The following is a 12,845-nucleotide window of genomic DNA, read 5'->3' on the forward strand; positions in this document are numbered from 1 at the left end:
AATTTGGCCGTAAAACCCTTATTTATCAACCGATAGGACTCAAAGTTGGCTAAATGTAATCTTCCAAACCTCTAACTGTATGTGCGCAATTTCATCGAAATCGCTTCAGATTTAGATATAGCTTCCATATATATGTATCGCCCGATTTTGTCAAATTTGGCCGTAAAACCCTTATTTATCAACCGATCGTAACCAAGGTTGGCTAAATATAATATTCTATAGCACTAACTGTATGTGCAAAATTTCATCGAAATCGGTTGGAATTTAGATATAACTCCCATATATATGTAAATTGGTTCTGATTTAGATATAGGTTCCATATATATGCATTGCTCGATTTTGTTATATTTGGCCATAATACTCTTATTTATTAACCTATGTTATTTAAATTTCAAATTTTGATGTACTAGCTGATCGTATTTAGACTTACATGTAGCTCTTACATAAATCTATTGCCCTATTTGCAGAAATTTGGATTTATTACCCACAACTAATTGACCGATTTCCTCTTATTTTAATAATGGACTCAATATTAGTGGCATTATAACTCTTTTGGTACAAAATAAACTATAGCTCATAATATTAGACATTTCTGCTCAGATTGTGACAAGACACATGGTTTTTTTCGTACTTTTAATGGATAATTTAAACTTTTCCTTTCAAATAGGTTAAAAACAGAGTAAGAATTCATAAAATGGTACAAACCATTTAAATTTTGTCGAAAAAAATGCTAAATCCAAACTGAAAAAATTGTGCATTTTTGAAAATATTTGAGGTCAAACGTTTCTGACTAGCTTTAGAATACATTAAAAATTTAAAAAAAAAAAATTTAAAAATTATTTATTTGACAAAATATCACAAAATTTTTTAATTTACATCCAAACCATTGAATTCGTATCACACCTAAAGAAATGATGTAAATTCAATGCAACGGCTGTTGAAATGGAGGACTTCCGTCCTATGACAAGCCCATGTTAAATTCACCGCTTCTGCGTCAATTTGGCACCACTTCCGGATCCAAAAAGAACATTACTTTTTTGGCGACGCTTTTTTTGCTGGGATGTACCCCTTAATTTTCTTAAATATGCAACTGCGGTTTATCTCCCAGACTTATATCAATGTTACCTCACAAATGCTTATGAATACTAATCCAGTAAGGGTGGTTTAGGGTATGATTAGTCGGCCCCGTCCGACTTTCTACTTTACATACTTGTTTTTTTATTCGACCCGGCCGAACTTAAGTCCGTATATACTTGTTTTTTCATCTGTTTTAGTTAATTTAACTAAGGTACGCAAAAAAGTCATGGAAACGTTCTTAAAACGTAACAATGCCATGAACTAAAATAGAATTAAATCGGCTTTAGTCAAATATAGGGTCCACTTTTTTTTAGTATACAATCGAACCATGCCTCGTCTCCCCACATATATATCTTTCGCCCGATTTATACTCATATGACCAATGGAGGTTTGACCAGTCCGATTTACTTAATATCTTGCAGAGATAATTGAATTAATAGTCTTACCATGTAGCCAAATTTGGTAAAAATTGGTTCAGATTTAGATATATCTCCTATATACATATCTTTCCCCCGATTTATGTCCACGGAGGCAAAAGTTTTATTCCGAAAAATTGGCACAATGGCTTAAATACTCACATTTTATCCCCAAGATTCAACGAGATTTAAGTTCAATTGACTTGATAATTTATAAGTAGTATACTGAAATAAATATTGTCGTGAGGCAAAAGATTCCGTGTCCTTATACGACTCCGAATTTTTTTATTTGCAAAGAAGACGCATTTCTCTGATATTTTTTTTCTTGTCCAAAAGTCGTTGTGTCCTTATATTTAAGTGATTATACTTAAAATTGTGTATCCAAAAATGAAAGACTATTTTGTTTGACTAAGGTCATCTTGACTTTCTGAAAAATTCTTAAAAATTAATGAGATCGCCTTTAAATTTGTTGTCGTTTTGCATCTTGACAACAAAGCAAAACATTTTTTAAAAATAGGAGATTTTTTCAGCACTCTATTTTAAAAACTTTTTATTTGAAACAAAGCATAATTTCTGCTTTTAATCGAGTCCAAATTTGGAAATTTAAATTGTCGTTAACATGATTTTAAAGGACTCTGATGGCATATGAAGAAAAAACGGAAAAACGAGAACTATGTCTCAAATTTGTCCTTACTACAATTCTCCGATTCTGCTCGGAATCAATACAAAAACTAAAGTGTAAAGACAAATTTTTTGGAACAGTGCACATTTAATATTCTATTTAAGTGTGTTGAATTTAATCCAAATTGGCTCACATTTTGAAAAAGCTCCCATATATATGTGTATTGACCCATAAATCATAAATGCAAAAATATATCCCCCATATAAATCGGTCCTACGATTTGGATTCTTGGGCTTCTATAAACCGTATTATCCATTCGATTTGCCTGAAATTGGAAACCTAGAGGTATTTAAGACCACAAATAGATGTGTTCAAAGTGGTGCCTATCGGTCCATATTTTAGTATAGCGCCCATATAGACCGATCTCCCGATTTTAGTTCTTGGGCTTCCAGAAACCATATTTTCTATTCGATTTGTCTGAAATTTTAAATCTAGAGGTATTTTGGGACCAAAAATGTATTTTCTATTTCTTTTCTTTTCTTGTATTTTCTATCCGATTTACTTGAAATTAGAAATCTAGAGGTATTTTAGAACCACAAATAGGTCTGTCGAAAATGGGGTGTATCGGTCCATGTTTTAGTATAGCCCCAATATAGACCGATCTCCCGATTTTACTTCTTGGGATTCCAGAAACCGTATTTTCAATTCGATTTGCCTGAATTTTGAAATCTAGAGGTATTTTAGGACCAAAAATAGGTGTGCTGAAAATGGTGACTATCGGTCCATGTTTTGGTATAGCCCGATCTCCCGATTTTACTTCTTGGGATTCCAGAAACCGTATTTTCAATTCGATTTGCCTGAATTTTGAAGTCTAGAGGTATTTTGGGACCAAAAATAGTTGTGTCGAAAATGGTGCCTATCGCTCCATGTTGGGCCTCTAGAAACCGTAGTTTTTATCCAATTTCCTGAGATTAGAAATCGAGAGGGTTTTTAGGACCATAAATCGGTGTTCCGAATTGTGTATCGGTAAGTACGGTACCGATTTCGATTTATCCCCATTATAAACCCGCCCTCCGATTGGGGGTCTAGATTCTGTCGGTTTTTTAGGACCACAATTAGGTGTGTACAATTTTTGGCGGTATAGAGGCGCCTTAGAAACTAGTTCTAAATTTTACAATATTCAATATAATTACATATATTTTAAGTCAATTAAGAAATATTATTTTTATTCAATTATTAATGGATTATAAATTTCAATATTAACTTTGAATTGTGAATGGAAAAAGTATACATATGATATTAATCAAAAATTTACATAAATATAAGACGTTTTCAGCGTTTCAATATAATATTAACATAAACATACTTATAGATGAGAAATCTTTTTTTTTGCCCTATTGGAATATAATTGGAATATATTCGCTTAAAATGATTAGTATTTTCGAAAAGTGTTTTGTGTTAGCTGATTTAATATTATAAAAGTACTTTTGGTCTAGATAAACATAATAATTGTAGTCACTATTTTCTAAATAGATATCTCCAATAACAACAATAAAAGGTTTCATATTCTAATTTGTCTTTTTGAAAAAAATGTAAGTGGTTGTCTACTTCTTGGGTACTTTCTGCTAGAAATATTGAAATGTAATTTCTATATCAATTTGATGAAGATTTTTTGATGATTTTTTGATAGTTTCATTAATTTGATGATGTACTTTTCTTTCAGTGTACACATCCAAAAAAGTTATCATAAACTTTAAACCTACTATTACCGTACAAATTCCTTCGATAAACATTCAGTAAATTATTATGAATATGGACATTAAAGTTCATAGGGGTCTTCGCTTATTTCATTCACACAACATCTATCATTAATTCTCAGACAATCATTGAGTAGTTGTAGTGTGCTAATCTAGTTAGCTGGACATTATATTTCTGAACCATAGTATACATCAATAGCACATCTCCATTTCAAAGCATGAACTATCCTTTTCCATAGACACTGATACTCATGTTATTTTGCGTCACCACAGTCCGTACGGACACCGACCCCCCCCCCCCCCCCCCTATCCGAACAACATTACCTAGGGGTCATCAATATTGTAGACACATGTTTACGTTTCGAATGTATCTGAATAACCTAACGTCTGCGGACATTTTAATATCGACGACGACAATGAGGACGACACGCAACCCGCCTCTATAAATATTCATTTTTTATGGCCACATTCAATGAGGTCAGTGAGGGATAGTTAGTTACTTTTTTACACGCATCAAAGTGCGGCCAGGACTCTACCATGTGTGCTTCGGAGGGGAAAAACCAAGTAATTGATTTTATTTTGTTCATACCCAATAAACACAAACGCTTGAAAAATGCTAAATTTCAACAATTTTTCAAACATTTTTTCAAAGGATTAGGGTAATATTCAAGTTGAGAAATTGTTGAGAAAATCGCGTTCTCAACAAAAAACAGACATTACCCTCAACAGTGAAATTCAACACATTAGCAATAATATCTCAAGTGTTATCCTCAAATTGAAATGCATCGCTACTCAATAATTTGTCAAACAATTTTCGATGCGAGTCAAATTCAAAATTAACATCGTTGCAAATACTTTTCAACCTAAATTTGTATGAATGATATCCCCACTTCAAATTGAAAGTCAAAGCCAAAATTCTACGAATTTTGTATAATTTATTAATTTTCATCAAAATAAAATATATATTAATACACTACACTACATAATACACTACATTACCAATTGATAAATAATAATCTTATTAAACATATCAACAAATAAGAACAAAACAAAAAAAAAAAACAAACAACAAAACTTTAAATATTTTAAACATTATTAGTAAACACTTTTGCATTGATAATTCGATTTCCTTCTTTTGGTGTCATAAAACAGCATTAACATTTATTAACATGCGGGCAATTTGAAATTAGGAACGTACTGGACCGCGTGTTAGAATTGATTTCCAGCAGAAGGAATTCACAAAATATCCATTTTAAACTGATAATAGCATATGAATTAAAACTGACGATGTGATGCACATGTTCATCCAGAAATTGTTGATTTCAACAATTTGTTGTTTTTAACAATTTTAATATGTTGCACTTGTAATGTTTCTGGAAACTTTTTCTTGTCTGGAAACTTTTTCTTGTCGATAAGCCACTCATTTTTCATTGGTCAGCTTCTTAATGTTTGCAAGAATGTAGCATCCAAAGATTTTAGTTTTCTGCAAAGAGATTTAAATTTAGTGACTTCTCTAAAGTGTTGATTTAATTTTTCATATTGACGTACCAATTATTATAAACTATTTGAAGCAGTTCCAGTTAATTGTCCACAATTTTTTCATCGGCCAGCTTTTTAATGTTTTCAAGAACGTAGAATCCATAATTTCAGTTTTCTGCAAAGAGATATACATTTCGTGACTACCTTAAAGTTTTATTTCATTTTTTATTTTCACTTACCTATTTTTATAAACTATTTGGTTATTTGTCTAAAATTTTCCATTTTTTTTTTTATTTCTTGCAATTGACCAAGAACTTCGTTGCACAAATAAGTATTGAAAACCACATGGTTTTTTCGTTGCATTTTAGGGTAGTGTTTTGTCAAAGTTTTCTCATATTATCTTCAACACCTTTTCAAAGATTTCGTCAACATTTTAGCAAATTGGAAGTAATTCGCAAACAATTTGAAGATGTTTTGAAGATGAGCTATTTCAAGTCAAGTTGAATTTATGTTGAAAATTATATTTACCCTCAAACTGAAAAGTTGTTGCATTTGAAAAACGCTCATCCTGTGTTTATTGGGTAATGTGTCATTTGAACAATTGTAGACAACAACATATCGAAATCGATAAGTGCGTGGGTGGCCGAAAATGTACTTGGTCTTACATTCTCTTAAACGACTGTTGTTTTACCCTAACCACAAACACCCAAAAAAAGGGAATCCACCATCAAAGAAAATGTTAGTTTATTATTATTATTATGAAATTTAGCTAAAATGGTAATTGCAACATCCCAATAAACACAAACGCTTGAAAAATGCTAAATTTCAACAATTTTTCAAACATTTTTTCAAAGGATTAGGGTAATATTCAAGTTGAGAAATTGTTGAGAAAATCGCGTTCTCAACAAAAAACAGACATTACCCTCAACAGTGAAATTCAACACATTAGCAATAATATCTCAAGTGTTATCCTCAAATTGAAATGCATCGCTACTCAATAATTTGTCAAACAATTTTCGATGCGAGTCAAATTCAAAATTAACATCGTTGCAAATACTTTTCAACCTAAATTTGTATGAATGATATCCCCACTTCAAATTGAAAGTCAAAGCCAAAATTCTACGAATTTTGTATAATTTATTAATTTTCATCAAAATAAAATATATATTAATACACTACACTACATAATACACTACATTACCAATTGATAAATAATAATCTTATTAAACATATCAACAAATAAGAACAAAACAAAAAAAAAAAACAAACAACAAAACTTTAAATATTTTAAACATTATTAGTAAACACTTTTGCATTGATAATTCGATTTCCTTCTTTTGGTGTCATAAAACAGCATTAACATTTATTAACATGCGGGCAATTTGAAATTAGGAACGTACTGGACCGCGTGTTAGAATTGATTTCCAGCAGAAGGAATTCACAAAATATCCATTTTAAACTGATAATAGCATATGAATTAAAACTGACGATGTGATGCACATGTTCATCCAGAAATTGTTGATTTCAACAATTTGTTGTTTTTAACAATTTTAATATGTTGCACTTGTAATGTTTCTGGAAACTTTTTCTTGTCTGGAAACTTTTTCTTGTCGATAAGCCACTCATTTTTCATTGGTCAGCTTCTTAATGTTTGCAAGAATGTAGCATCCAAAGATTTTAGTTTTCTGCAAAGAGATTTAAATTTAGTGACTTCTCTAAAGTGTTGATTTAATTTTTCATATTGACGTACCAATTATTATAAACTATTTGAAGCAGTTCCAGTTAATTGTCCACAATTTTTTCATCGGCCAGCTTTTTAATGTTTTCAAGAACGTAGAATCCATAATTTCAGTTTTCTGCAAAGAGATATACATTTCGTGACTACCTTAAAGTTTTATTTCATTTTTTATTTTCACTTACCTATTTTTATAAACTATTTGGTTATTTGTCTAAAATTTTCCATTTTTTTTTTTATTTCTTGCAATTGACCAAGAACTTCGTTGCACAAATAAGTATTGAAAACCACATGGTTTTTTCGTTGCATTTTAGGGTAGTGTTTTGTCAAAGTTTTCTCATATTATCTTCAACACCTTTTCAAAGATTTCGTCAACATTTTAGCAAATTGGAAGTAATTCGCAAACAATTTGAAGATGTTTTGAAGATGAGCTATTTCAAGTCAAGTTGAATTTATGTTGAAAATTATATTTACCCTCAAACTGAAAAGTTGTTGCATTTGAAAAACGCTCATCCTGTGTTTATTGGGATGATACAAATATGTTGATACTTTTTGTCAAATTAAAGAAAACTTATAAAAAATCATGAATTTTTGTGGAAGAAAAATGCATATATTGAAGGAAAAATTGGAGTTAAAATGTTTAATTATATAAAAGATAAATGAAACTTAAGTAAAATTTACTTAGTTTCATTAGCGTAGCTAGACAATTTTCCTAGGGGGGGCTATAGCCCCCCTAGCTAAAAATTTATAGACTGAACTTATAGGTTCAATTAATGTTTTATTTTATAAAATTGAATAAAAAATTGGGCATCAAAATAACTCGACAATTAATTTATAATAAAGCAACTAAAAGTAGTTCCACACTTTTCCCAGCAAGAAAATTGTGAGTTGTTCTAAAGGCACAACTTTAAAAGTACTTCCAAAAATGTCCGCAATTATTTGAACTACTTCATTTTTTACTTATTTTTTTTTTCTTTTTTTTAAGTGTAATTTTTTGTTTTCTTTTTTTTCAAATAGTTTAAATAAAGAGTAAGAATAAATAAATTGGTACAAATTATTCAAATTTTGCCACAAAACTGCTAAATCCATTATAGAAAAATCGATAAGTTTGGAAATTATTCGAGGAAAAACGTTTCAAACAAGCGTCAGAATGCATTAAAAATCATTAAAACAATATAAAAATTATTTATTTGGGAAAATATCACAAAATTTTTTAATTCACATTCAAAACACTGAATCGGATCTCACCTTAAGAAGTGATGCAAATTTATTGCAACGGCTGTTGAAACGGTGAACATTTGTCCTATGACAAGCTCATATTACATTCATTGCTTCTCCGCCAATTTTGCCCCACTTCTAGACCCAAAAAAAAAACATTTTCACTATTTTTTAGGCAACGCTTTTTCGCAGCATTATTAAGATATTAATTTATGAAAGAATGTTTTAATATCAATTACTATTTTTTTAATTAAATTGACTAAACTAAATCAATCATTAGTTCAACCACAGCTTTATTTCATAAATATCTGACTTCAAACATTGCCATCGGCAACTGCTACCACAACCCAAGTAATTCGATTGTTCATGAAAGTCATTAGCGGAACTTTGTGCAATTGTATATACTTGTTTTATTTTTCTAAAAATTAAAAAAAATATTGACATTTATTGAAAAATGGAAAATCATAAATAGAGTTTCAAATTCTGGGGGGGCTAAAATTTTTCTGGGGGGTCTAAGCCCCCTCCCCAGAGGCCTTCCTACGCTTATGCTTAGTTTAGGAAAATGTAACCGATTTTGTTCGAATTTCCAATTTAGTAAAATTGCACCCAGAGATGGTATGTGATCACCCAGACATGTTAAAAAAAAATGTTATTTTTGGTAATATCCCTATAAACACAAGTATTGGAGAAATGCTTATATTCAATACGCTTGCAAACATTTTTCCAAAGAATTAGATTAGAATTCAATTTGAGAAATTGTTGAGAAAATCGCGTTCTCAACAAAAAGCAGACATTATCCTCAACAGTAGAATTCAACACGTTAGCAACAATTTCTCAAAATATTAGCAACAACTTTTCAAACTAAATTTCATTTTAATGCTTCAAACCTATTTGAAAATTTATTGATAGCAAGCAATTTGCAAGGCCATTTGAATTAATGTTGAAGATGGGATTCACTATCAAATTGATATGGCGTTACCTATGAAAAATGCTCATCCTTGTGTTTATTGGGATATTTCATTAAAAATTTCCTAAAATAAATCTTGTAGCAGATTGAAATATTATTTACTTTAATGCCATATTTCTATGTAATTTTGAATTATATAGCGTTTTTTTCTATGTTAGTTATTTGTTATTGTAACAACATTCAGATTCTTGTTTATACATTGCACTCAATTTCAGTTATTTTGACTCATACTTTGATTATTTGTTACTTGTCAGTTCGAACTCTTATGTTCATAAGCGTAGGAAGGCCTCTGGGGAGGGGGCTTAGACCCCCCAGAAAAATTTTAGCCCCCCCCAGAATTTGAAAACCTATTTACGATTTTACATTTTTCTAAAAATTAAACAAGTATATACAACCGCACAAAGTTCCGCTAAAGACTTTCATGCACAATCGAATTACTTTGGTTGTGGTAGCAGTTGCCGATGGCAATGTTTGAAATCTGATATTTATAAAATAAATCTGTGGTTGAACTTTTGATTTAGTTGAATAACTAAAGCTCCTTTATTATTTTGTTTAGTCAATTTAAATAAAAAAAATAGTAATTGATACTATTCTTTCATAAATTAATATCTTAATAATGCTGCCAAAAAGCATAGCCAAAAAGAAGTGAAAATCTTCTTTTTGGGTCCGGAAGTGGTGCAAAATTGGCGGAGAAGCGATGAATGTAATATGAAATTATCATAGAACGAATGTCCACCGTTTCAACAGCCGTTGCAATGAATTTGCATCACTTCTTAAGTTGTGATCCAAATTCAGTGTTTTGAATGTGAATTAAAAAATTTTGTTTTGTTTTTCCACATAATTAATTTTTATATTTTCTATGATTTTTAATGCATTCTAACGCTTGTTTGAAACGTTTTCCCTCGAATATTTTCAAAAATTCTATAAAAATTTCTATAATGAATTTAGCATATTTGTGGCAAAATTTGAATAATTTGTACCATTTTATTTATTCTTACCTTTTTTTAAAAGAAAACAAAAAAATACGCATTGAAATATGAAAAAATGAAGTAAAAAACTTCCTGTGCAGTTAAAATAATTAACTTCTTTGTGAGGACATTTTTGGAAGTGCTTTTAAAGTTGTGACATTAGAATAACTCCCAATTTTTTTGCTGGGAAAAGTGTGGAACTACTTTTAGTTGCTTTATTATAAATTAATTGTCGAGTTATTTTGATGCCTATATTGTTATACATTTTTATGAAATAAAACATTAATTGAACCTATAAGTTCAGTCTATAAATTTTCAGCTAGGGGGGCTATAGCCCCCCCTAGGAAAATTGTCTAGCTACGCTAATGCTTATGATGCTCTTATGATGAGTATGTCAGGGATGGGCAGAGAGGATTTGTGTTTGTGTGCGTTTTCAATTGATCGCTCTCTTTATGCACTTCGATAAATGATACTTAATAATTATATTAAGTTAGTTTTTTTTATGAGATTTTTATGAAAGACTTTAAAGACGTATTTCTGTCATTGATACAGAATTTTAATGTAATTAACTTTTTAACGAAACGAAACATTATTTGGATGTCCAAAGAGGCACTGTACTAAAAAATTACCATATAAAATCGTAAAATATTAAGTGTTTTTTGTTTATTGTGTATTTTCCTTTGATTCGAAATAGTAAAATAAATAATATTTTTAGGTTTTCAAATATTTTAATATTTTAATTTAATTCTCTATCGACCCAAAAAAAATTTTTTTTACGAGGTATAGCTAAACTAGAGTTGCTCCTATATTTTTTTGTTTCCAGAATTCATAACTTACAATTAAATAATAACCAGATGTAATAAAGAAATATTTTTTTAATAATTATTGAATTTTTCTATTGTGCGTATTTGAAAACCTAAAAATATTATTTATTTGGAGCAACTCTAGTTTAGCTATACCTCGTAAAAATTTTTTTTTTTGGGTCGATAGAGAATTAAATTTGACATCGAAATAAAAAGTAACCGGTTGGCGGTCGCAACCGGTTAACCGGTTATTCGAGCCTAAAGTGTAAGCAAATAATCGTTAATAAAACCGGTTTTAGTGAACCGATTACTTTAAAATATACATCACTAGAAAGCTAAAGGTACGACCTTTCAAATGAGGTACAACTTTTATCCGGTTATCAATTTAGGTTTTAGATGAAAAAATACGTGTTTTTGAACCTGTTTTTTTGACAAAACCGGCTTTTAACCCAAAAACGCTCGATGTAAAGGTACAATATTACTAATTGCATTGTGTAGCTAACACTTCTACCTATCCGCCAAAGTCATTTGCAAGCCGATATCTCCGTTAGAACCGGATATATTTGATCTGAAATTTAATTGTAACCGTAAAATTTGAATTTATCGTTAATAAAACCGGTTTTAGTGAACCGATTACTTTAAAATGTACATCACTAGAAAGCTAAAGGTACGACCTTTCAAATGAGGTACAACTTTTATCCGGTTATCAATTTAGGTTTTAGATGAAAAAATACGTGTTTTTGAACCTGTTTTTTTGACAAAACCGGCTTTTAACCCAAAAACGCTCGATGTAAAGGTACAATATTACTAATTGCATTGTGTAGCTAACACTTCTACCTATCCGCCAAAGTCATTTGCAAGCCGATATCTCCGTTAGAACCGGATATATTTGATCTGAAATTTAATTGTAACCGTAAAATTTGAATTTATCGTTAATAAAACCGGTTTTAGTGAACCGATTACTTTAAAATGTACATCACTAGAAAGCTAAAGGTACGACCTTTCAAATTAGGTACAACTCGAGTTTATTCGGTTATCAGTTTAGGTTTTAGATGAAAAAATACGTGTTTTTGAACCGGTTTTTTTACAAAACCGGCTTTTAATCCAAAAACGCTCGATGTAAAGGTTCAAAATTACTAATTGCATTGTGTAGCTAATACTTCTATCTATCCGTCAATGTTATTTGCAAGCCGATATCTCCGTTAGAACCGGATATATTTGATCTGAAATTTAATTGTAACCGTAAAATTTGAATTTATCGTTAACAAAACCGGTTTTAGTGAACCGATTACTTTAAACTGTACATCACTAGAAAGCTAAAGGTACGACCTTTCAAATGAGGTACAACTCGTTATATCAGCTTCATCCGTTCCAGCTGTACGGATAAAAACTTGTATTTGTCGGAACCGGTTTTTTTTAAATAAGCTTATATCTCAAAAACTGCTCCATATAAAAGTACTAAATAACGGATTGCATTGTGTAGCTAACACTTCTACCTTTCCGTCAAGGTTAAAGTCAAGCTGCTATCTTTACTATAACCGGTGATATTAACTATTATATATTCATATACGGATTAAAAAATAATTGTAGGAATAAGAAGCGCCGCAGGCAAAATTTTTTTCAAAAAAATCGCGCGAAATTTTTTATTTTTCAAACCGTATATGTATGGGATCTTGGTAATATGTGTAATTGTAGGAATAAGAAAGCGTATTACCAAGATCCTATCCATATCCGGTTTGAAAAGACAAAATGAAATTTTTTTTCAAAAAAATCGTGCGATTTGAACCTTTACACCGAGCGTTT

General features: G+C 30.4%; 1 protein-coding gene and 2 long non-coding RNA genes across 3 annotated transcripts in view; 1 reads left to right on the forward strand and 2 right to left on the reverse strand.

Moving 5' to 3' along the window:
- The window catches only part of LOC142234868 (motile sperm domain-containing protein 2-like), a 68,015-nt gene that overhangs the window by 23,988 nt on the left and 31,182 nt on the right, over window positions 1–12,845 (forward strand). The gene's annotated exons all lie outside the window — the stretch shown is intronic.
- LOC142234872 (uncharacterized) lies at window positions 4,988–5,776 on the reverse strand. The gene is made up of 3 exons (XR_012721730.1): window positions 5,591–5,776; window positions 5,421–5,526; window positions 4,988–5,355 (listed from the first exon to the last, which is right to left on the reverse strand). It is a non-coding gene; the product is annotated as an uncharacterized LOC142234872 (long non-coding RNA).
- LOC142234871 (uncharacterized) lies at window positions 6,669–7,457 on the reverse strand. Its single transcript, XR_012721729.1, has 3 exons — window positions 7,272–7,457; window positions 7,102–7,207; window positions 6,669–7,036 (listed from the first exon to the last, which is right to left on the reverse strand). It is a non-coding gene; the product is annotated as an uncharacterized LOC142234871 (long non-coding RNA).

This window comes from Haematobia irritans, chromosome 4 (assembly GCF_050003625.1).
Source record: "Haematobia irritans isolate KBUSLIRL chromosome 4, ASM5000362v1, whole genome shotgun sequence".
NCBI lineage: Eukaryota > Metazoa > Arthropoda > Insecta > Diptera > Muscidae > Haematobia > Haematobia irritans.